A 22,069-nucleotide genomic window follows, 5' to 3' on the forward strand; every position below is an offset into this window, starting at 1 on the left:
GCACTTCTGCTGAAGCAAATGAACCACAGGCAAGCCAGCAAGGGATAATATAAACCACGGAAACAAACTACAGTATGTATGAGAAAAAGGATTAAAAAAACCTAACAAAAACATCTCTACCTTTTTGGTTTCCTTTGGAAAGCTCAATTGACTCCCTCAGAGCCCCCAACAAAGTCAATGATACTTCATCTTTAATTTGATTTTTCCCTTCAGTAAGGGTGGCGAGCATTAGCATCGCTGTAATTCTGCAAAGTGCCATTAAATAACAGGGGAATATCAAACGTGAAGATTATGTGTGGTATCAGTGGCAAAATATTACACTCAGCAATGATTTAGACGAGCATTAATGTCTCAGGCATGCTGCGAGAGATGTCAAGAATTGGACAATAAAACATCTCATTCTTCAAACAACCACTCGGGGCTGACGCCGGGCTGCTGGGGAGGCAGATGGGCACCCGTGGAGCCGAGCAGCCCCTCTGCAGCCACTGCCCTGCCTGCATTCCTCCGAGGGCAGACACCTCTGCTGTGCGGGGGAGTGATGGATGCTGCCCATTTCCAGCGGGTCGATAACGGCATCGCTGTAGACCACCGTTCTTTTTTGTGTTTAATTCACTGAATAAAATGAACCAGGTAAATCACTCGGAGGAGATGGGAGCGGATGTTAATAGGCACATTTGCAGAGCTGTCTAAAAATGAGCTCTGCAATTACTGACTCATGCCAGAGCTTGTGTTTGGCGGCGCGGATGAAGGCGGCGCTCACCCGCCCCACCAGTGGCCTGGGGAGCAGCCCCTGGTTTCTCAGAGAGGGCTGGGGGCTGCAGCTCATTGGGGCTTTGCCAGAGCCTGGAAGGGCATCACAGGGGAGCAGGGCCCTGCTTTTTTGGAGACTTGCCGGCCTGAGGCTTGTGATGGTGTTCACAGGGGTTCTTGGATGAGGGAAGACACGAGGATCTGACTCCATGTTTCAGAAGGCTTGATTTATTATTTTATGATATATATTACATTAAAACTATACTAAAAGAATAGAAGAAAAGGTTTCATCAGAAGGCTAGCTAAGAAGAGAATAGCCAAGAATGATAACAAAGGTTTGTGGCTCAGCTCTCTGTCCGAGCCAGCTGAGCTGTGATTGGCCATTAATTACAATCAAAGATGCACCTGTTGCATCCCACAGCAGCAGATAATCAATGTTTATATTTTGTTCTTGAGGCCTCTCAGGTTCTCAGGAGGAAAAATCCTAAGGAAAGGATTTTTCATAAAAGATGTCTGCGACAGAGGCTGAACTAGGAGGAATGGAACAGGGTTGGGCAGCGCTTCATGGACTCACAGGATTGCGTTGGAAGGGATCTTAAAGCTCATCCCGTTTCAGTGGAGGTGGGGCTGAGCCCTTTGGGCAGTGTTGCCATAGAAGACACGGTGCCTTTCTCCAGAAAAAATGCATGGGCTGTGTTCCCTCTCTCCCTGAAGCAGGAGTGATACATCCTGAGCATCCTCAGCCTTGAAGTTTCCCAGCCTCCATGAGAGGCTCAGGCTGGACCAGGCGCTAGACAGGCAATATGCAGCGCTCTGCCAGCTCCCCAAAATAGCATCCTACCCAAGGCTGGATTAATCCCTGTGGAGCCTGGCTGCCAGAGCAGCCCACGATGGGTGCTGGGAAGCGTTGCTGCCAGCACGCAGCATTCCCACCTCGGCAGGAGGAGAAGGACAAGGCGGGGGGCCCAGGTGCCATGGCCATCGACCCGTTTATCACGGCAGAGCAGAATTAATCTCTCGGATCAGCAGAGTCATTGTGGCTTACAGAAAACAAAACAAAGGCAATTATTATTCCTCCCTTGTCGGGGGGCCGTGGCTAATCTCGTTATGCTGAGCAGCGAGGCGCCAGGGAAATCTCACGGTGCTGATAAAGCGCTCGGCAGCTGCACAAAGCAATTACGGTGAGACCGTGGGGCTGTGCTGGGGGCTTGGCCCCTCCTGGGGCCAGGCAGGGCTGTCCCCAGCTGTCCTCACAGGGACCCCCTTGCCAAGGCAAGGTGGGTGCTCCTCCTCACCTCCAGGTGCCTTCTCCCATGTCAATGTTGATGCTTGGGCTGCTAAAACCTTCTCCAGAAGCAAAGCAACTTTGGGGCTGTGGGACTGATTCCTCCACAGGCACCCTGAGTGGTGTCACCATCCTTGTGGCCAGAATCAGCCAGAGGCATTGCCATGTCACCCAACGAGCAATGTGTTGTCCCAGAAGGTGTCACAGCTGCTCTGGGTGCTGTGCAGGCTGGGATAGAACAGCAATAGAGTGGTGCTTAGGCTTTTTTTTACAACTCTTAAATCATTCCCCAGCTCTCCCTGCTGCTTTAAATTGTAACTTGGCTTTTAAAAAGTTTATCGTGCACTAATTCATTCAGCCCGTTCATTTCCATTCTGCTGACAGGGGACAAAATTGCTTCTTTTTTCATCCTAGAGAATTCTAACTTTGTCAATTTATGGCGCCTTTTTGATTTAATCAGGAAATTTCCTAAACTTCCGTGGCAATAACAAGACATTTTTCAAGCAGTACCTGAAACCTGGCTGGGCATTATTTATAGCCCTGGTGCACACAGTATTTCGGAAGGACTTCCCGTGAGTCACTGGTGGTCAGAAGATGCAGGTTGTTCCCAGCATCACTTGATTCTGCTCCTGGGGAGCAACAGGAAAACCCCTTTTTTTGGCCTTTGTTTTGCCATTATCTGAAAAGTCTTCCCACCCTGGAAGAGCCCAGACCCCTGGAATGACCTGGACATGCCAGCCACCTCCACTGCCATGGATGTGCCTCATGTGCCATGGATGGACCCGCTTTGATGCTGCCCTGCAGAGCTGGTATTATGCTGTTCTGTGCTCAAACACTGTTATTTCACTCTTCCAAACACTGTCAGAGCAAGTCACGGGAGGGATTATTTTTGGCTCTGTTCAGTGTAGTTACCTAGCAATTTGCAGGAGGCTTGGTGATACTGGGGAGCTACTCAAGCCACACGAGCTGCTTTGCAGCAAGCAATTCAGCTGCTGCCTTTGGTTCCTTCTGCTGCTCACAAATAGCCCAGGTGCCAGCTTGGAATCTTACAAATTTGTTCTCGGTTGGACAGATTTCAGCCCCGTTGCTTGTGTGTGAAATATTTCCTCTGATCGTTGCTTTTGAGCGCTCGCCGCCTGCGATTCCCCCATCGCGCCTGGGCTCGGCTGCCGGCGTGCAGCAGAGCTTTTCCTCTGCCTTGTGAAAGGAAGGGAAAACCACGGCTTGTGCTGATATGGATGTTCTGTAGGACAGTGCTGGGAAACCTCTTTTGATGTTTTTCTTTCACATTTCTCAAGTTGAAAAGGAATAACGTGTGAACGCCTTCCCCTTCCGCTCCCAGCGCCGTGCGCTCCCCTGCACGCTCAGCACCGCCGCTCTAACCAGCCGTAAATACTGTTTGTGTTTGGCTTATTATCTCCAAGGTAATTTATGCTTTTCTGCTCATCCAGGGCGTTTACAGGCCTTCTGTTCTCTGCTGAACTCCAAGTGTTGTGATGAAGAACTGCTATTGTTCAGTTAAGAAGCAATATTGATTGCCAAGGACCAACCAGAATCAGTGTTTTCCATTCTTCCAGTGTCAGACTGGAGGGGAAAAGCCTCAAGGAAAAGACCATGGGCAGGGACAGTAGAATCCAAGTGGCAAAGAGCCATGGTGCTACGGCAAATTATCAAGAATCTTAATTAGGAACAAATTAAACATATTCCAATTCCACATATAACATGACCCATGTAATTAAATTATCGCTAAAATGCTCTAGACTTCTTCCTCCTATGGGTATCTCTGGCATTTCTCCCTGGCACTGCTGCTGGGCTTTGTGCCCATCCTGGTGGGTAGTTCCATATCCTGAGAGCATGTTTGATGTGGGCAATAGGTTGGATCTCATGTGGCTGAAGGACACTTGCTGAATCTCATCAGGTTGTGGCAGAGCACATTCTGCAGTGGGCGGTGTCTGCATGGTGACATTAGCAGAGAGACACCATGCTCTTCAGGGGAAACGCCTTCAGGAAACTTCTTCCATGGCACATCCATGTTGGCTGGATCCCTTATCCAACCATTTTGTTCTCAGAAGCATCGCAGAGAAGAAATGAGAACCAAAATGAGAACAAAATGAGAACCATGGTCCTTCCGGAGTTCCAGCGGGCGCTGGATGTTTGCTTTAAATAGAATTAACCATGCAAATTGAATCATGTGAGTGTAAATTAGCTCTCGTTCCACCAGTGCTCTCGGTGTTGCTTAACCTACCATTTACCCCAAGACATCTGCTAAGTGCCATTCTTTCGAGTACTTAAACAGCACCTCTTGCTACCAGAGAGCCCCAGCCCCGCGCACCAGCAGAGCTGCCGCAAGCCTGTAATTATCGTTAAAGGGCTATTGTGCTCCTGGCGCTGATGAAGGCAGCGGGTGAGGCTTTCCAGCCCGGCTCCCTGCCTGCCAAGGCGAGGATGAGTGGGGCTGGGGCTGAAGCCTGCCTGCTTCCCTCTTCCCATGCCTGCTCTGGCAGCGGGGAAGGTGCTGGCACACCGCTGTGACCGTGTTGCCCAAATATCAGCAGTGGTGGTGGGCATAAGAAGCTGAAAATGGGCTGTCAGAGGAAGGCTCCCCAGCCTGGCAAGGAGATCTGAGTCTGCATTCCTCTCTCTCTTGTTGGCATCACTTCCTCTGCAGCCAAAATGGAAGGAGAGGGTCCAGGGCTGCAGCGAGCGCCGTGTGGCTCCAAGCCTTCCCCAGTGTGAGCTTTTATTGAAGCTTTTGATGTCATAGTTGGGAGAATTAATGTGCTAACCTTGTGGAGAGGGTGGTGTGCAGGTAGGCTGGAGGCACTGGCACTCAGCCCTGCAGCACAGCTTTGCTGCTGTGTGTCAGATCACAGCTGGAAGTGGGATGAGGGGATGAGCAGGTGGAGGAAGATGACATTGCTGGTGCCCAAGCAGCTCAAAGGGGTGCCTTGGATCCTCAGTCTGCTCTTTGGCTGGGCCCCTCCTGGGAAACGTGGATGCGATGCTCATTGGCTTCTCATTTTTCCAGCCTCTTCCTACAGTGTGAGAAAGCCCATTGTGGCTGGTGTGAATGGAGTTGGACACAATTCCTCCACAGTGGTTATGCAAATTCCCGGCCATAATGACATGTTGTCGTGTGTGATGCTGCGAACAGATGGCCCGAAGACAGGCTCAAGATCGGAATTAGTCCTGGGCTCCTGCAACAGAGCTGGGAGCATATGGGCCTCATCGATCCTTGCTTTAGCCTTAATAGCAAAGGGAACACTAACATATGAATAAAAGCCAAAGGAGAGGAGAAAAAACAAGATTGTGGTGATTCAGTGGCACTCAGGCTCTTCTGAAAAGCTGAAATGGTCTCTCCTCAAACTCGAGCATCCTTCCAGCAACAGACGGAGCTTTGCTGTGGAGGATCCCTGAAGGCTTGAGCGCACATTCCTCTCTGCTGCAGCACAGACCGGTCTGCACGCACCCAGATCAGAGCCCTTCAGCCCTGTTATTTATGCTGTGGCTTCCCAGAGGCATGAAAGCACCAGCGGTGGTTTAGAATTCCATTTGGCACTTTGTTTTATTGGAAGGCTTCGGGAGCTGCCATGATAGATGGCTGCTTCCCTCCTGTTTGTCACATCCGTGCTGTATGAGTTATCAGTGGCTGGTTTCTGACTTGGAGCCGGCACGAGGGGCTTTGGAAAATGGGGCATCACTTGTTCATTGCTTATAGCTTTGTAAATCTGTGAAGGACTGGGGTTCTTCTTCCTTTTATTTCAATCTAATGGTGGTTTAAGGCAGCTCGCTGATGCTGCCTGGGATTTCTCTAAGGACAAAATAAGAAAGCGATACATACCGTGGAAGTGCTGAGCAGCGAAGATTGATTCTGTCAGTTAAACATCACACAAGCATAAACAGTGTATGCTGCTGTGCCTGCTCCCCTCTGACATCAGCAGAACCAAACCTTCCCATCAGCAGGCGAGCTGTCACTTCAAGCCCTGAACACAGCATCTGGATGAAAAGGGAAATTTATTTTTTTTAAGCTCTCCCATTCCTAATCAGCTGGGTGTCTGGGTCCTAATATTTGCCTAGAGCGAGTTCTTTCAATAATCTGAGTAAGTGGTCCCCAAGGCTTGTCGCTGCAAAAGCGCACGGAGGCGATCTCGGTGCCTGTGCTGCTGAAATTAATTGATCCCGATATTTTCTTGAGGCGGGATAAAAAGAGGAGAAAAATGTGGTTTCAGATCAGGGCAGTTGAAATCCCAGGGAAGATGGTATTTAATGGGTGCTCACAGCTGCTTTGGCAGGCTTCAGGGGAGCTCTCATCCCAACCCTGGGTGCACTGGTAGCCAGTGGCTGGGAAACACCCCAGGATTTTTTTTTTGTCCTCGTTTCACATGCCCAGAAAACACCCACTGGAAAAGCCTTTCAGCCCCCCTCAGCCTCAAGGACAGCCTGTCCCTCGCGCAGCCCTGTGCTCTTTGGCCATCACATTTCTCCACTGGGACAGGCCCCATGCTGACCCCCCATTCTGGCAGCACCGTCAACATCTTTGGTTTCCATGGCAACTGCAGAATGCCAAGTATGGAGCTGGTGCACACCACAGCATCACCAGCTTTCCCTGGCTCCTTCAGGAAGTGGGTAGCACGAGCTGGAGCTGCCCACGGGACCCTGGGTGTAGGGCACTGCATGGCCAGACCCAGCTGCAGGGGCTTTATTTCAGAACCACTGTGCAGGAAGGGAACTCTTCCACCCTCCAGAGAAGCACACGAGGATATTTTTAGCAGGGCAGCAAGACAAACGAGCTCAGCTCTTCCAGCTATCCATCTGCTTCGCGTGTTCAGGGCCCCACAGCCTTTCCAAGTAAATTGAGTCCTGTGCCAGGCCCCTGAGCCACTGTGCTGCAAGGCCATGGGGTTTGCTGATGGGAAATGCCCACCCCTGGTTTCTCCTGCACAGGGCAGACACAGCCATGATTCCTGGGAACTCAGCTTTCTCTGATGCTGTCCTTGAGGCAAGAACTTGGGATTTATCCCCTGCCTTAAGCAGAGGCAGCTTGGCTGGGTGCTCAGGGCAGGCTGTGGCTCTGTGGTGTCTGTGGCTGCCCACGGTCCCCAAACAATGCCAGCAGCACCATGACTGCCACCCTCACCCTGCTGGGATGCTGCAGGTGGAGTGAGCACATGAGGGGGATGAGACTGATCAAATACGGTCCCAGGATAGTTCCAAGAGCAGTCTCCAGTACAGGGCTCCCTGTTGTTTTCCAATCACTGGAAAAACACCAAGAGAAAAACCCAAGTTGAGCAGCTGTGACCCCAAATGTGCTCCCTTCTCCCATGGCAGCTGGTACCTGGCTGTGCCAATTGGAATTGTTCATGCTTGGAGCTGAAGGCAGGGAAAGGCAGGTTATACCTTTCCTGCCAATCCTGGGAATCTGCAGACGCCTGACTCTGGTTTCTCCTGAGTTTTGCAGCGAGGGGAAAGGCGCAGGGAGCACAGAGAGCAGGGAGATTTGGGGCACTCAAAGCACAGACTGGGGAGGTTTGGGACCATGCTGGCCTCGCTGAAGTTGCTCACAGAGCTGCAGAGCAGAGCTCGGTCTCCCTGGCAATGGTTGCCATGCGATCGCTGCTGTGGCACTGCCTCCGCCTGACTCGAGTCAAACGCGCTCCTCCCAAGGGAAGGCTCGTGTCAGAGTCCCCAAGGAGGGCAGGATGGATGGGCTCCCATTGATGGGGAGAGGCCAAAAAGAGGAGGCAGCCCAGAGGTCTGAACCAGCAGTGGAGCTGACCCCAATCTGCAGTGAATATGGGGGGCAAAAGTTGCACAGCAGTGAAGCCTGTGCTCCCAAAACTGCTGGCAGGGTCATTCCCAGAATCCCATCACAATTGTCAGACAGAGCCCTGCAGTGGATGCAGTTTTCCACACATAACATGGCTTGGAAGACATCTATAACCTATTTTTCAGTGGTTATTGAAACTTTCCGGGTCGATGCTCAGGCTGCAGTCAATTACTGTGGTCTCGATGCTCCTGGAGTTGATGGAGTGACAATTTCATAGAAGTGCCTTCTGTCCCCCAGTGAAGGATCAGAGTTACTCTGTGAGCTAGCTCTTCTGGTTTGAAAAAATAAAGTCCTTTGCAGGAATGTAAGTTCCTCATTTTAAATCCAAATTTAAAACTTAAAAATTCCATTACCACAAGAAGCTGGTGGGAAACCAGTGGCTTGGGTAAAGCATTTGATCACGCATGAAAAATTATCAAGTCAGTGTTGAAAAAGCATTGAGAAACACGTGCTGGCTGCTCAGAGCCCTCATCAGTCACTGCTGGGCAGAGCCAGGTCCTGGAGATCTCACACTGGGGTGGTTGAAATTATCCAGAGACAGCTGTCCCAATGTTCCCAGATTCCTTGCACGTGACTTCTGTATCCACTTTTCCACATGAACAATAACGCTGAAGCGAACGTCACTCATCAGACAGGCATAATTGGATTTGGAAAATGTGATATTGTGAATTAAGTTGACTGATGGGGAAGTGTCAGTTTTATTAACAATCTTCCTTCAGATGATAATTTTATATCTATAAGGATGAATTACAAGAGTACTTGAAAGCATCACTCTCAAATGATGAAGTCATTTTAATAAAGGCTGACTTTCTCTTTCATACACTTGTTTTTAAATATTTTATCTCCTTATGGGAAACTGTGTCCAATTCAGAGCCAAAACCGATGTAAGAAGTGCCATTTTCATCTTCACACAGAGAAACACCTTCACCCTCAGGCGAGCTCCCAGCTGGGTGCAGCCTGGCCTGCCACCCCTTCTTGGGGTTTCAATGCAAATCTGAACATTGAACAAATCTTCTTCCTTTCATGGTATTTTTCCAGAAGAAAGAGGTGGGAAATGCAGTAAGAGAAGGAGTAAGACAGAAAATCTGACACTTTGAAACGTCCCTGCCTCCCTTCAGCTGAAGAAAACTTGTCAGTGGCTTTATGCACACCTTTCACAGCAAGAGCCTGGTTTTCCTCTCATCCTTCCAGCAATAGTACTGCTGGAATTGAAGGATTTGGGGTTTTTACATCAGTGCTATGGGGCAGCTCAGATGCAAGACACCATTTCCATTTTCTACATCAGCTTACTCTGGCTGAGAGCGCCTCACTAAATGTTTGATGTGCCTCCAGCTGCAGTGGACGCTGGAGCTGTGTCCCTCATGGATACAGGGCTGTGCAGAGCCTGTGGTTCCCTCTGACCCAGCCTCTGTCAGGGCAAACTGGCCACTTCATTATGTCCCTATTGATCAATTAAACGCTTTGTGCCTTATTTATCCCACAGCCAGCAAGGAGCATTGCAGGAGCAAAGAGCAATCTGGTTGGACTAAAATCTAAGGAAGAAAAATGAGCTGATAAAAGCCCTGTTGCACTCGGCTTCCCCTTCAGAGCAGCCTTGAGACACTCAGAGTGAGTTTTTTCCTAATGAAAGAAATTTGATAAAAACCCTTTTTGGCCAAAGTTTCGGTGTTTGCACGTGTGAAGGAGGGAGGGTGTGTGCTTCCAGTCTGAAACAGAGCAGAGGTTTGTGGAGCTTTTTGTGCCCAGCCAGCCCCTTGCACCCAGGCCCTGGGGATGGAGGGATGGGCAGATGCCAGCCCTGGGATGTGGCAGGGTGGGGAGGCAGCACAGGAAGCGAGCACAGTGCCAGCACTGCTATGGGGAGACCCTTCCCTGACACAGAGCCCCGCTCCCACCAACCTGATGGGACAGGTGACCTGTTGTAGCAGACATCTTTTATGAAAAATCTTTTCCTTAGGATTTTTCCTCCTGAGAAGCTGAGAGGCCTCAGAAACAAAATGTAAACATTGATTATCTGCTGCTGTGGAATGCAACAGGTGGATCTGTAACTGGTCTCATGTGGTTGTTTCTAATTAATGGCCAATCGCAGCCCAGCTGTCTTGGACAAGCCTTTGTTATCATTCTTTCCTATTCTATTCTTAGCCAGCCTTCTGATGAAACCTTTTCTTCTATTCTTTTGGTATAGTTTTAATGCAATATATATCATAAAATAATAAATCAAGCCTTCTGAAACATGGAGTCAGATCCTCATCTCTTCCCCAATCTGAAAACCCCTGTGAACACAGTCGCAACCTATTTATTAATACTTAAGAGATAAATGGAGGGAAGTAGCTGCTGGATTGCCCAGTGCTGAGATGAAAGATACCTGCAGAACACCTGGGGAGGCCCACTCAGAGCTGCTGTTGCTGCTGCAGTTTTAGGGACACAAACCCCTGCAGTGGTTTACATCCTGACCCACTGCTAGAGAGGAAAAGGTGCCATGTCAGGGTCTGATACGCTCACCATTTCCCCCTTGCCAAAGGAATCCCCAATTTCAAAGTCAGATTAGAGTTCTGGCTGCTTTTTGGTGAAGATCTGAATCTGCCGAAGCGGTTTTTGCTGCCATGGTTTGAAGTCAGATGCTTTAGCGGCACAGAGAGCGCGAGGCTGGATTTGCATGTGAAATGAATCATGCCCAATGTGATTAAAAATGCCATAAAGGATGAATTTAAGATTTTTTTCTTACTTACTATTAAAGTTTTTCAGTAATTTTCCACCCCCTCAGCTGAGCACCGTTCAGATGAACTGGAGAGAAACTTTCTCTGCGATTCATTACTGAGAGGTCTGAGGGGAATTCTCTGTATTTCAGTGAAAAAGCAAAGCTAAAAATAAAGGTTTTTCCATCAGCAAAGTATTCATGTAGAAGCTGAGACTGTGGGGAGCACGAGGGCAGCAATGTATCTTGAGAGTGGTTGGTGGGGACTGACCAGGAATAGGAGACAAGCAGGCAGGATGTGGTGTGGGATGGGCACAGTGATGTGTGTGTTCTTCAGTGCATGGAAATGCCCCAGAGCCATGGCTGGGAGGCAGCTTGGCACTGGCATTAACACTGACACAGTCTGACCTGCAAAACCCAGCTCAGAGTGGTGGAGGAAGGACAACCTCCCTGCCACAGGATGGTTCCACAGGTAGCTCAGCACTGTGTACTGTGGAGATGTGCTGAGGAGCTGGGACCTGCCTTCAGTGTCTGCTAAATTTGGGGGCTGAGGCAGAGCAGAGGGTGCTCTGACTCACAGAGGCCATGTAGGGATCAGGCAAAGCAGCTCCTGCATTGTGAGCAAAGAGGAGGCTGGACTGGGATTCCGTTGCTCCATGTTCCAGCAGTGTGACCACTGGAAAAAGCCACAACTGGGCTCAGCCTGGGGATGAGGAGTGCGTGGGGATGAGAAGTGCCATGCTCTCTCCTGCCCATCTCTGGCACCAGCAGCACAAGGCTGTTGCCAGACCTGGAGCTGAATACAAACACCTGAAGTTTGCACAGCACCAGTCCAGCTCTGCATAACTGGCTGGCACAGATGTGCCTCGAGGCCCAGGAGCAGCTGCTGCCTGTATCCCCATCCTGCCCACATCCCCATCCCATCCACACCCCCATCCCCACCCACCTGCATCTCCATCCCACGCACATTCCCAGCCCTCCTGCATCCCCATCCCACCCACATCTCCTTCCCACCCACATCCCAGTGCCCACGGACACAGCAGTTAGTCCCTGAGGAAAGATTATTTGCATGATTAGAAAAAAGGGGGAGGAACACTGCCGGCAGCAAACCACGCTCCTCATCCAAGCTCTTATGAAACAGATGCATGTCAGCAGACGTCTCAATGCAAGCATCTCAGCCAGAGAGAGCAGAATCAGTCCGTGGCTGGGGGAAAAAAGGAGATCCCTCTCCACTTCCAAATGCTGGCTGGAATCGTATTTGTATGTAAATGCAGTTTCTGTAAATGCACACTAACTCACCAGTAGCTCCAGGAGCCATTGCGTATTCATGACAGAAGAGCTTTTTACCCGAACAGGAGTTTTTGAGGGTACTTTGCATGAATTTCTCCTTTTACTCTGCGTGTCGGAGTTTGACTAACACGTTGAAAATTAAAAAATAATTGAAACGGATCATATGCAGCTCAGCAGGGGCCTTATTTTCCGGTGAGTGGCAAGGGAATGGAGGAGCGGTAACGCGCGGCTTTTGTAGCCTTGTCACTTTGATGAATTCTTTAGGAACATCAGCGGCAGCATGGGGAGGCTCTGGCTCAGCCAGAGCAGCAGCACAGGCTGGGTCGGAGGAGTCTTATCCCAGAGAAGAGAGCCTGTGTGTTTTCCCTTAATCTGCAATCTCCTGTTTCCTTGTGAGTGCAAACTGGAGATGGAATGAGCCGAGCTGAGGGGAGGAGCGCTGGAGCACGGCTGAGCTTCTCCCCAGAAATGGTCCCAGCAGTGCTGGCAGAGGAAAGGTCCCTCCTGGGTGCCTGTTGGGGAAGATGAATCAGGAAAGTCTTATAAATATGATTGTCTGGCAAAAGATTTTGAGAATATGGAAACTGTAAGCAAGATTGAAATGAAAGCAAGCTTTGAGATCCCTTAGTTACTGAACAATGAGAAAACAATGGTGTGGCCGGCTGAAGGTAATCCCCTTTTGATGAAAAAACACCCTCTGCTTGCAGACAGGTCCAAGGGTCCCAGCAGACCCTACTAGCTTGGCGGAAGGGGTCCAAAGAGGAGTTTTTAGGGTTTAAAATGTAACACAGTATAGTAATGTAATGATTCTTATAGGCTGTATAGAAATGCTATAGGATTTGTATCTTGTACTAGATTGGTTAGTGAGAATCAGAATATTCAACACAGAAGATTTATTGTATTGTAACAATAACCTCGCTCTCTTAGCTCTTACCCTTTTTACTCTCTTACCCTTTTACTCTTTTACCCTCTCATCCTTTCTACCGCTCTTTTCTCTCGGGCCTGCTCTAGAGCTGTGGCTGGCAGCTCCCAGCAGGGCCCTGCACCCAGGCCCTTTGCAATAAACCCCAAATTCCAAGACGAGAAGAAGATTTATTGTATTGTAACGGGAACCTCACCCTCTGATCCTCTCTTTTATTCTCTCATTCTCTCTTTACCACTCTCTTTATCTCTCTCTCCCTCTTTGGGGCCTGCTCTGAGCTGTGGCTGGCGGCTCCCAGCAGGGCCCTGCACCCAGGCCCTCCGCAATAAACCCCAAATTACACAACCTGGCTTCAGAAATCTCTCATCTCCATCCGTCCTGACCGTCCTACCCCGCAACGCTCCCACAGCTGCCCACAGCCAAGCTCAGCTCAGGTGTTACACTACCTGGTGCTGATCATGTTCAGTTCAATGATAGTCACATCCCCGATGGCATCGGTTCCTCACCGCCAACTTCCCATCGTGTATGGCCATGTCATGCCCCAAACCAAACCCCATCCCTCCAAGAGAACAGAGCAAACAAACCTGGGGTGGCAAGGAGTGGTCCTGGAGCCCCCAAATGGACTCTCAGTTCAGCCAGGGAGGGTCTGCCAAGGACGGCTTCCCAGGGAAAATCAAACCCAGTCATGGCTTGGAATCGTGTCTGCCTGCAAACATTTCCATGCCACATCTGCTGCTTTGAATTAGGACCTGAATATTCATCTCCAAAATGTATAATTTATACTTACAGCAGACAATTCATAATTTAAGTGTTATTGCTCTAAATTAAGTATTACATTTAAGCTGGCTGTGGACCAGATAAGTAAAACCAAGACACCACGAAGAGGAAACCCTCACTCTGGTGGTTCATACCATAGGGTCCTGACTGGATGTCAGCAGCCAGGCACACTCAGAGGGAGGATGCCCCATCCTGAGCAGGACAGGACCCAGCCACTCCTATGCTCCCACCTCCAACAGCAGTTGCAAGAGAAGGAGACGAAAAAAGTCAGGAATGAAAAAGGAAAATTAAACATGAAAATTTAATTAAATCACCCTTTGATCACTCTCTGTGGAATGGACTTCATTCGGAAGATTATTTGTTGGAGAGCAATAACAGCTTCTAATTACGAGAGGATTCAATGTGGAACGAGGGGGTTATTATATTTTTTAAATCAACCCGGTTTCCCCTACACCAATCAACAAGACTGCCTGCACATTACCAGTTAACATTATTAAAGTTGTATTTTACAGCCTGGTTACTCGCCAGTGTTTATGAGTGTGAAATATCTGGTTTAAAGCCGACACAGAAATATCATCAAAGTGGTCCATGGAGAAAGAGCTTGTGCTTTAATTGGAAAATGTGGGTGCTGGGTGCTGCTGTTTCCCATGGAAGGCAGGGTGGGAGATGACTGGTTTTCCCCACGGAGCCATCCACCTTCTCCATGGATGCTGATGTGCTGGTGAGCACAGTCACAGCCCCACCATGCCCAGGACCAGCCTTCCCAGCTGGGACAAAGAGCTGGAGATGTGTGGCAGAGGCCTGGTGAGGAGCGGGGACTCTGGGCATCAGTCACCCAGGCTTTATCTCCCGTTGAGTAAATCCCCTGGAAGAGCGGCGTGGCTGCCTCGGCTTTGTGAATGAGGCCCTTAAAGATTTGCATATATCATAATCCATGTGAGTCATAACCAGCCAGCACTTCAAATGCTCTCCGAAAGAAAGAACCAAATATCCCCATTAGAGCTTTTATCCCCTGCTATTTCATATCACAATAAAATGTCAAAAGGAAAAGAGAAGCAGATTTCTGATATTATTACTTTGAACTTTTCTTGGCTATACTCCCCTGAAGCATGACATTTACTGAGGAGAGGGAGAAAAGAAGAGGCTGGAATATCTCCTTAATCATCTTTATTTCAGCACTGTGGCATTGAGCAGCTGGACTGTGTCTCCTGCCTGGATGGGAGAGATGATGGGTGGCACCACAGCCCTGAACCCTTCCTGTTCCCTGGCACCACTGAGGATTTGTAACCTCCTCGATGCTCTGCCCAGGCACAGCTGGGGAGATGCAATGGGCAACATCCCCATCATCATTATCATCATCATCATCACCATTGTCATATTGACATTAAGACAAATTTAGCAACACATGGTGCAGTTTGGTAATATCACATAACAACATTTAGCTCTTTTGAAGGCATCTGGTGGTTGATCCTGAGCTCTCCTGGCAGGAGCAGCTTGAAGAGCCAGTCCCTGGACATCCTGGCACAGAATCCTGAGAGATCTGTCCTAACTGTGTCTCTGAGGTCTGCCTTTGCCACAGGATTTACACCACAGTGTAAAGGTGTCTGCAGGGAATTACAAATGAGTCGGTTTGTAAAAAAAGTCCTAAGTCATTAAAAGTTCATAGTGAAAGGAAAAGTGGGAATAGATGTCATAAAAAAGTTAGAAGGATAAAGTGGTTCTTCCATCAAAAGCTTTTACAAGCCCATTTAAGAAATCCATTTTAACTGTATTTTAATTTCTTTTATGGACCTAGTAAAGCTGAATGGTGTCAGGGAGATTGAGAAAGGTGGGGCATTAACATTGTGCACCACTCTCACTTCTGAAAAATCCCACTTTTTCCATGGACTGAGCTTTCAGGGGCTATTTTGGTGTACGGAAGTGAATCCAATTTAACAGCTTCATCTCTCATGTTTAACTTTCACACGAATATGGCAGAGTTATGCCCTGGCACAGCAAAGATCCAGGAACAGGATGGGGTATTTCCAAAAGGCAGTACCTGAAGGAGGAACATCTTGGAGCTGTGCTTTTCCTTTGGGGTCAGGTCAGTTTTTGGGGCAAGGGAAAAAAATAACTTTAATGATCAGCAATGAAGAGCCTCATGCTGTGGAGACACTGATTGGGACAGGGCTGGCAGGTGAAGATGTTGACCCACTCCTGCCAAGGACATGCTGCCTGTGGAGCTCTGTGCCAGCAATGCCAGGGGCAGCTCAAATCCTCCAAAACTCAGAGCCAGGCCATAAATGACCATGTGGAATCCTGGCAAGCATGGAACCACAGCAGTGCCGGGGTCCTGCCTGCAGCAGGGCCAATGTGTTTTTCAGGGAGTGGAGTTGCCACGCTCAGGATGGAGAGTTGTTATGGTAACAAATGACTCGTATTCTCCGAAGGAAGCACGATTTCAGCTTAATAGGGGGGAAAAGCAGGGGAGAAGAAAAGGATAATATTTCAAAAAGCTTTAATGAGACGTGAATTGTGCGCGCTCCTCCTCTGGAGTGTGTAATGGTCCTGCAGGGAGGACGAGCGGTGTTTACAACCAGCCCCACACACCCAGTGCAGCTGTGTCCTCAGAGAATCCAAACTTCAGGGCGCCCTCTCAGCTCCTCTGACACCACCAGGGTGTCACCATCATATTTTCTGAAAAATCCCTTCGCCAAGATTTCTTCTCCTGGGAAGCTGCGAAGCCTCAGGGAAAAAGGAAAACAATATTTTCTCATTTGCTTCTCCCTGTTTTGCTGATTTGGAACATGTTTTGGAGATTGTTTATCCAACATGTTAATTGTTTTGACTTATTGGCCAATCGGGGGGCCAAGCTGTGTTGGGACTCTGGAGCATCACGAGTTTTTCATTAGTATCTTGTTAAACCTTTTGTATGTATCCTTTCTCTATTCTTTAGTACAGTTTAGTATAGAAGAAGAGAATAGAATAGAATAGAATAGAATAGAATAGAATAGAATAGAATAGAATAGAATAGAATAGAATAGAATAATAAATTAGGCTTCTGAGAACATGGAGTCAGATTCATCATTCCCTTCCTCCCACGGGGACCCCAGAAAATACCACACCAGAAGATTCTGTTGGCTCCAAAGCCTCATCCCCTTCCAAAATGTGCATTGGCACTGTGGGGAAGCTGGAGCTGAGGTGCCCTACGTCAGAAATCCTGGAGAAAGGGAGACTCCGGCAATGCTGTGGAAGGAGGATGATGCTCATGGGGTGGAGGCAGAGCTTTCTTCACCTTGCCTGCCCACTCCTACAACCCCCTGGCATCCCTCCAGTGGGGCACAGCTGTGCCCTTGCCTGTGATGATGCAGCCAACGCCAGCCTGGGCTGCCTGGGTTTCCCTCACAGAGCTCCACACTGGATCCTGCCTTCACCTCCTCTCCCCAGAAGCCAAGGAAAAGCAGTGCTTTGATAAGAAATGCAATCATTAGGAATGTGCCAGAAACCAGGTATTAATAGAAGCACTATTAGAGGATTTATGGATGATTTAAGATGCAGCCCATTCCGCTCGTGAATGCCTCGTCTGTTTAAGAGCAGTAATTGCCTATTATCCAGCAGCTTCTAATGTGCTTGGCTCGTGCTGGCGTGACACACGAAGATGCAGCACATCTTTAAAAACAGCCAATGCCAATTCCAAGGACCTGCTTGTAATTTTAAACACAAGAATCCAGTAAAACTCAGGTGGCAGCTGAGAAGTGGAAAAAGCCGACGGCGCACGGCGGGCACGGAATCAATGACCAGGGAAATGCTCATAGCTCAGAGGTGGGCACAGCTCTCAGCAGGTGACAGCTCTATCCTCCAGGTGTGTTCTACCCCTCCTCCCCATGTGTCACTTGTTTTGGGCCCTGCAGCAGAGACAGTTTCATGAATCAAACAGAGCCAGAGGGATGTGAAAAATGCCACGGTACCAAGCACAGCCATGAGCCTCCTGGGTGTTTATCTGCCTGTGTGTCCTTTGCATTACACTGATTTGAATTTTTTTCACAGTATTTTGGAACATTTTCACCCTTTGAAGTGCACTAATTTACCAGAGAAGCCTTAACTTTGAATCAGGGGTGAGATTCCCCCCTCCTCTCTTGTGCAGGAGTCCCTGGGATGCGATGCTCGGGGGAACATCCACAACCTCTGGAGTCCCACAGCAGAGCTGACCTGTGCAGACCTGTTTATTGCCAGGAGAATGGACTAAAACCAGCAAGATATGATGCAGAAAGGAGACCAGTGCCACATTCACCCCACACAGCCCACCCTCAGCAGCACAAACCCACCTTCCCTGCAGCCTACAGCAAAGGCTTTTCATATCTGCTGAAAGAAATTTTCTGGTGGCAAAAAAGCCTTCCTGGTGGCAGAGGGAAAATCCTGCTGTTCATCTCACAGGCTCTCTGCAAGGAAGAAAAGCCTTTTGAACGCCAGCCACAGCAGCCAGGCAGCGCCTTCCACTGTCTCCTTGGAGGCTTTTAATTTATAGTGCCCACAATTTGACGTGTTGATCTTCCTGATTGCACAAGGAATTGAATTGGATTCAGATTTATTTGTTCTAATTTGTGCCTCCTGTTACTGATCACCGTGGCATCGCCGGCTGCGGACGGGCTTTGTTCAGCCATCCCAATTAAAGCCTGCAAAGTGCAAATACACACAAGAGCAGCTGGAAATGCAATGAGCAGAGAGCAAACAGGCAAACAAGCCAGAGCCCACGGTGATTACAAACCCTGTCGTTTTGGTGCGAGTTTCACCAAGAGGAATTGCAGCTCCCATAGTTTCCCTGGAGTCTCTCCTGCTGCTCCACCAGGAGGGAATTGCTGCCAGGCTGCCCTGGCCACCATCCCACTGGGGTCATCATACCCTGCCTCCCCCCAGGTGATTTAGAGCCTAATTTTTGGACAGCTGAGTGCTGACTTCAACCTGCTGGTCTCTCAAAAGCAAGAGTGACCCGTGTGATCCAGTCCTTGGAGATCTGCTGATCCACAGCTGCACCCAGAAGGTTTTGTTGGTGTGACACACCAGGGATTAGGAATGAGAAGCCTGAGTAAAGATTAAAGGGCTCTGGGTTTTTTGACGGCTGATCCTTTCTGGCTATAAGCAGCACCCACAGCCTCTCGTTCTGACCAGTGCCTCCCTTGCTTCCTGGCTGAGCCCTCCCTCCCAGCTCCACTGTCAGGAGAGCTGAAAGAGTCCTGCTCAGGCTGGGGCTGCCCATCATTCCTCTCAGCATCACTAATAGCCTGCTGGTGCTGTTGGAAGGAAAGGCCTTGCTTTTGAATTGGGGAGTCACATCCTTTGGGTCTCTTCATGCTCCCCTGTCCCTGGCAGCCCTGCAGGGCTGTGACTCCCATGCCAGGGGGCCAATTGTCCCCCCTGCTCTTTCTAATAAGCTCAACAGCCTGAGCTCTTTAATTCCTTTGGGGGAGAGATTTTTCCAGTCCTCAGCTCACCTTTGCCTGCCTCCTTTCTGCAGAGCATTTGCTCTGTTTCTGCTGCCATCAGCTGGGATTTTCTTCTCTCCTTATTTAACCCCCCTGCGTTCTCCTCACAGGTGGCACTACAGCAACCCACACATAAACAGCAATAAAAAAACAAATGCTTTTGGCCAGGCATGCCATCATTTCTGGGTCTGCAGAGCTCGGAATTTTTTGGGGAGTCAGCTCAGAGCACCAGGGAACATCACAGCTCTGCCTGATCCTCCCAGGAAACATCAGCTCCCCACCTTGCTGGCTCCTGCAGTCAATGTCATCTCGCTCCCTCAGCCTCCTGTTGTGCCCCGGGAGTGACAATGACATGGCAATCAATGGCAATGATCTCCCAAGTAGCCTGGCTGATAAACATGCTCTCGAAGCTGCTACAAGCGTGTCTGAGCAGCTCATTCTGAATAAATTGGGGTTGATGTACACACTGTAAGCCGTGTGTACTTCAGATTTATCCGCTCGGGTCCTGGTGCTTCCAAACCCGGCTGCTGTGGGGATAATGGGGACACTGATGGGCTCCCTAAAGAGTGGCTGGTGGGATGAGAGGGACCCAGCCAAGCACCCACTGTGGCTGCTGGGGTTGTGCCTCTGCTCCTTGCAGAGCAGGGTCAAAGAATGTCACTATAGGACACGAAAAAACACAAGTGCACACTGCTGTTCTCAAGGTGAAGAAAAGGGAAGTTTATTTTCTGACTCCAACATTTATAGTTTTCCAAAAGTGACAGTGGATTGGAGGGTGACAGTGCCACCTCTCCAATGACATTGGTCACACCAACAGTCCATCAATTTTCTCCTCCTCCATAAAGGAATGCAAAACAATAAGTTATTTACAGAAAGTGTGTGAGAAAGTTCCCTACAAGAATGTCAGCATCAGAAGGCTTAGAAAATCTTAAAAAACCAAAGTGACATCTGTGCGCTCCTTAGCTGCGCTGCCACGCTGCTCACCCAGACAGCAAAGTTCTGATCCCAGTGATCCACAGGCTGGGACAGCAGCCACTGTCCCAGAGTGACAGAGGGGCTTTGGAAGAGGGGCCGGAGCTGGGCTGTGACCCAGTGGGTGATGCTTTCCAGTTTTTTTTATGGATGTTTTGCAGTTTGCTTTGTGTGTGTGTGGTTGGTGTGTGGCCTCCTGGTCCCCTCTGTCCTCGCCCTGTGCCTAACCCACTGCTGGCAGCTTTACATAAAAACATGGTGTTTGCACAAGCAAAACCCAGACTCCCTGCCCCCCGTCCCCCAGGGCCTCCCAGGCAGGTATCCATCATTGCCTTTGTTTGGTTGTCTTAATTGAGCTTGCTATTTATAGCTGATTATTGGAACCAGGTCGAACTGATCTCGGTGTGGTTTCCATAAGGAGACAGTGGCAGTGAGGAACTCTGAGTCCCTCTGTCTGTCCTGGGCCTTGTGTTTGTGTTTGGGGATGGAAAATGGGGGGATGCACACAGGGGGATGCACAATGGGGGTGAACACAGGGGGATGCACAAGGTGGGATGCACAAAATGGATGTGATGGAAAATGGAGAGAAGCACAAGGGGGGATGAACACAGGGGGATGCACACAGGGGGATGCAGAAAATGGATGTGATGGAAAATGGGGGATGCACACGGGGGATGCACAAGGGGGGATGCACACCTGTACACCCGCAGGACCCCACTATTCCTCTGCTCAGCAGCACCACTGCCTTGCACCTCACAAGCCCCAGGTCAGCCTGGGATGTGCAGCTTCATTCTGCCTGAAATACTCACTTTGATCCCCAAAGTGGCTGCTGAGAGGGATTGCTGTGAACTCCTCGGGATGCAGATCCCAAGCTGCATAACTGTGCTCCCAGGGAGATAACAAATGGCCACAGACAGCAGCTCTGGCTGGGCCTCCGTGTACTTCAGCTGCCGTTTAACACAATCGTTTTCTTTACTGGCTATAAATATGTTGGAATACTCTGACCTCGTGAGCCAGCATTATTCTTGGAGGCAGAATTATTTCTTGCTCTGTGGCTCATCAGTTAGTGCTGGCCTTGAAGCTGCCTGGCCCTGTCAAGCACGTGAAGCCTGATTTTACACAGCAAATGAGACGCTCACAGCTGGCCTTGGGGGAGGCAGGGCAGAAGGGCTGAGCATCCTCCCCATGCCAGCCCTCACCACTGCTCCCCTGGTGATTATCCAGCTGCTCACAGTGCTGCAGCCACAATGTCCAAGTCCCAAAGCCCTTGGAGCTCATCCTCCCACGTGGACATCACGCATCCCTGTGTCCCCATGGAAGCTAGAGCATCTCTTCCCATGGGTGCATCTCACCCAGGGCAGGTGACAGCCTCACGTCCTCTGCCTGCTCCTGCCCACATCAGCACTGTGCTCTCCCTCCATCTGCAGCAATTTGCTTGTATGAATAATTAAAGCTATAGTCTCTAATGACTTGCTCCTTGTGTTCACTGCTAATCCCAGCATTTTGTCAAAAACCTGTTTCTTATTAATAGCCAGTTTTACAGTCACTCTCAGCTGGTCACTTATTGGCAAACCCATTCCTGCTCTGCTGTTCTGCTGGCAGTGACCTTGGCCCTTCACCCCTCTCTGCTGCTCTTCTCCATGAAATCCCAGTGCTGGAGCAGTGCTAGAGCAGAAAGAATTTACTGGTTAAATAATTTATCTAGATTCAGTACAGAAAGTCTTTTGAGGAGATTCATCAGCTAATAAAGAAAATTGATTCTGGAAGCCAAAGTCAATATGGGGTTAGAGAAATGCTGCTATTTGCCATGGGCTCCCTTCCAGAAGCCTCTGCTGCCACATCTGGCTTGTTCTCCATGTGCCTCCCCAGCACTGCCACCTCTCCCAGCTTGGATCAGATCTGCCTGCCCACCCACCAACCCTTGAGAAGCCTTTTTTGAAACCCTGTGCAAGCTGGCAGCCAAACACAACGAAATTTAAGGAATGGAAGCATCCAGAAAGCGCTCAGATTAGACCACAGAAAGTGAGGTGGGAGTCAGTGCTGGGCCTGGGATGTGCAGGCTGGAGACCCAGCACTTTTGGAGCAGCCCATG

The sequence above is a fragment of the Zonotrichia leucophrys genome, chromosome 21, assembly GCF_028769735.1.
Source record: "Zonotrichia leucophrys gambelii isolate GWCS_2022_RI chromosome 21, RI_Zleu_2.0, whole genome shotgun sequence".
Lineage (NCBI taxonomy): Eukaryota > Metazoa > Chordata > Aves > Passeriformes > Passerellidae > Zonotrichia > Zonotrichia leucophrys.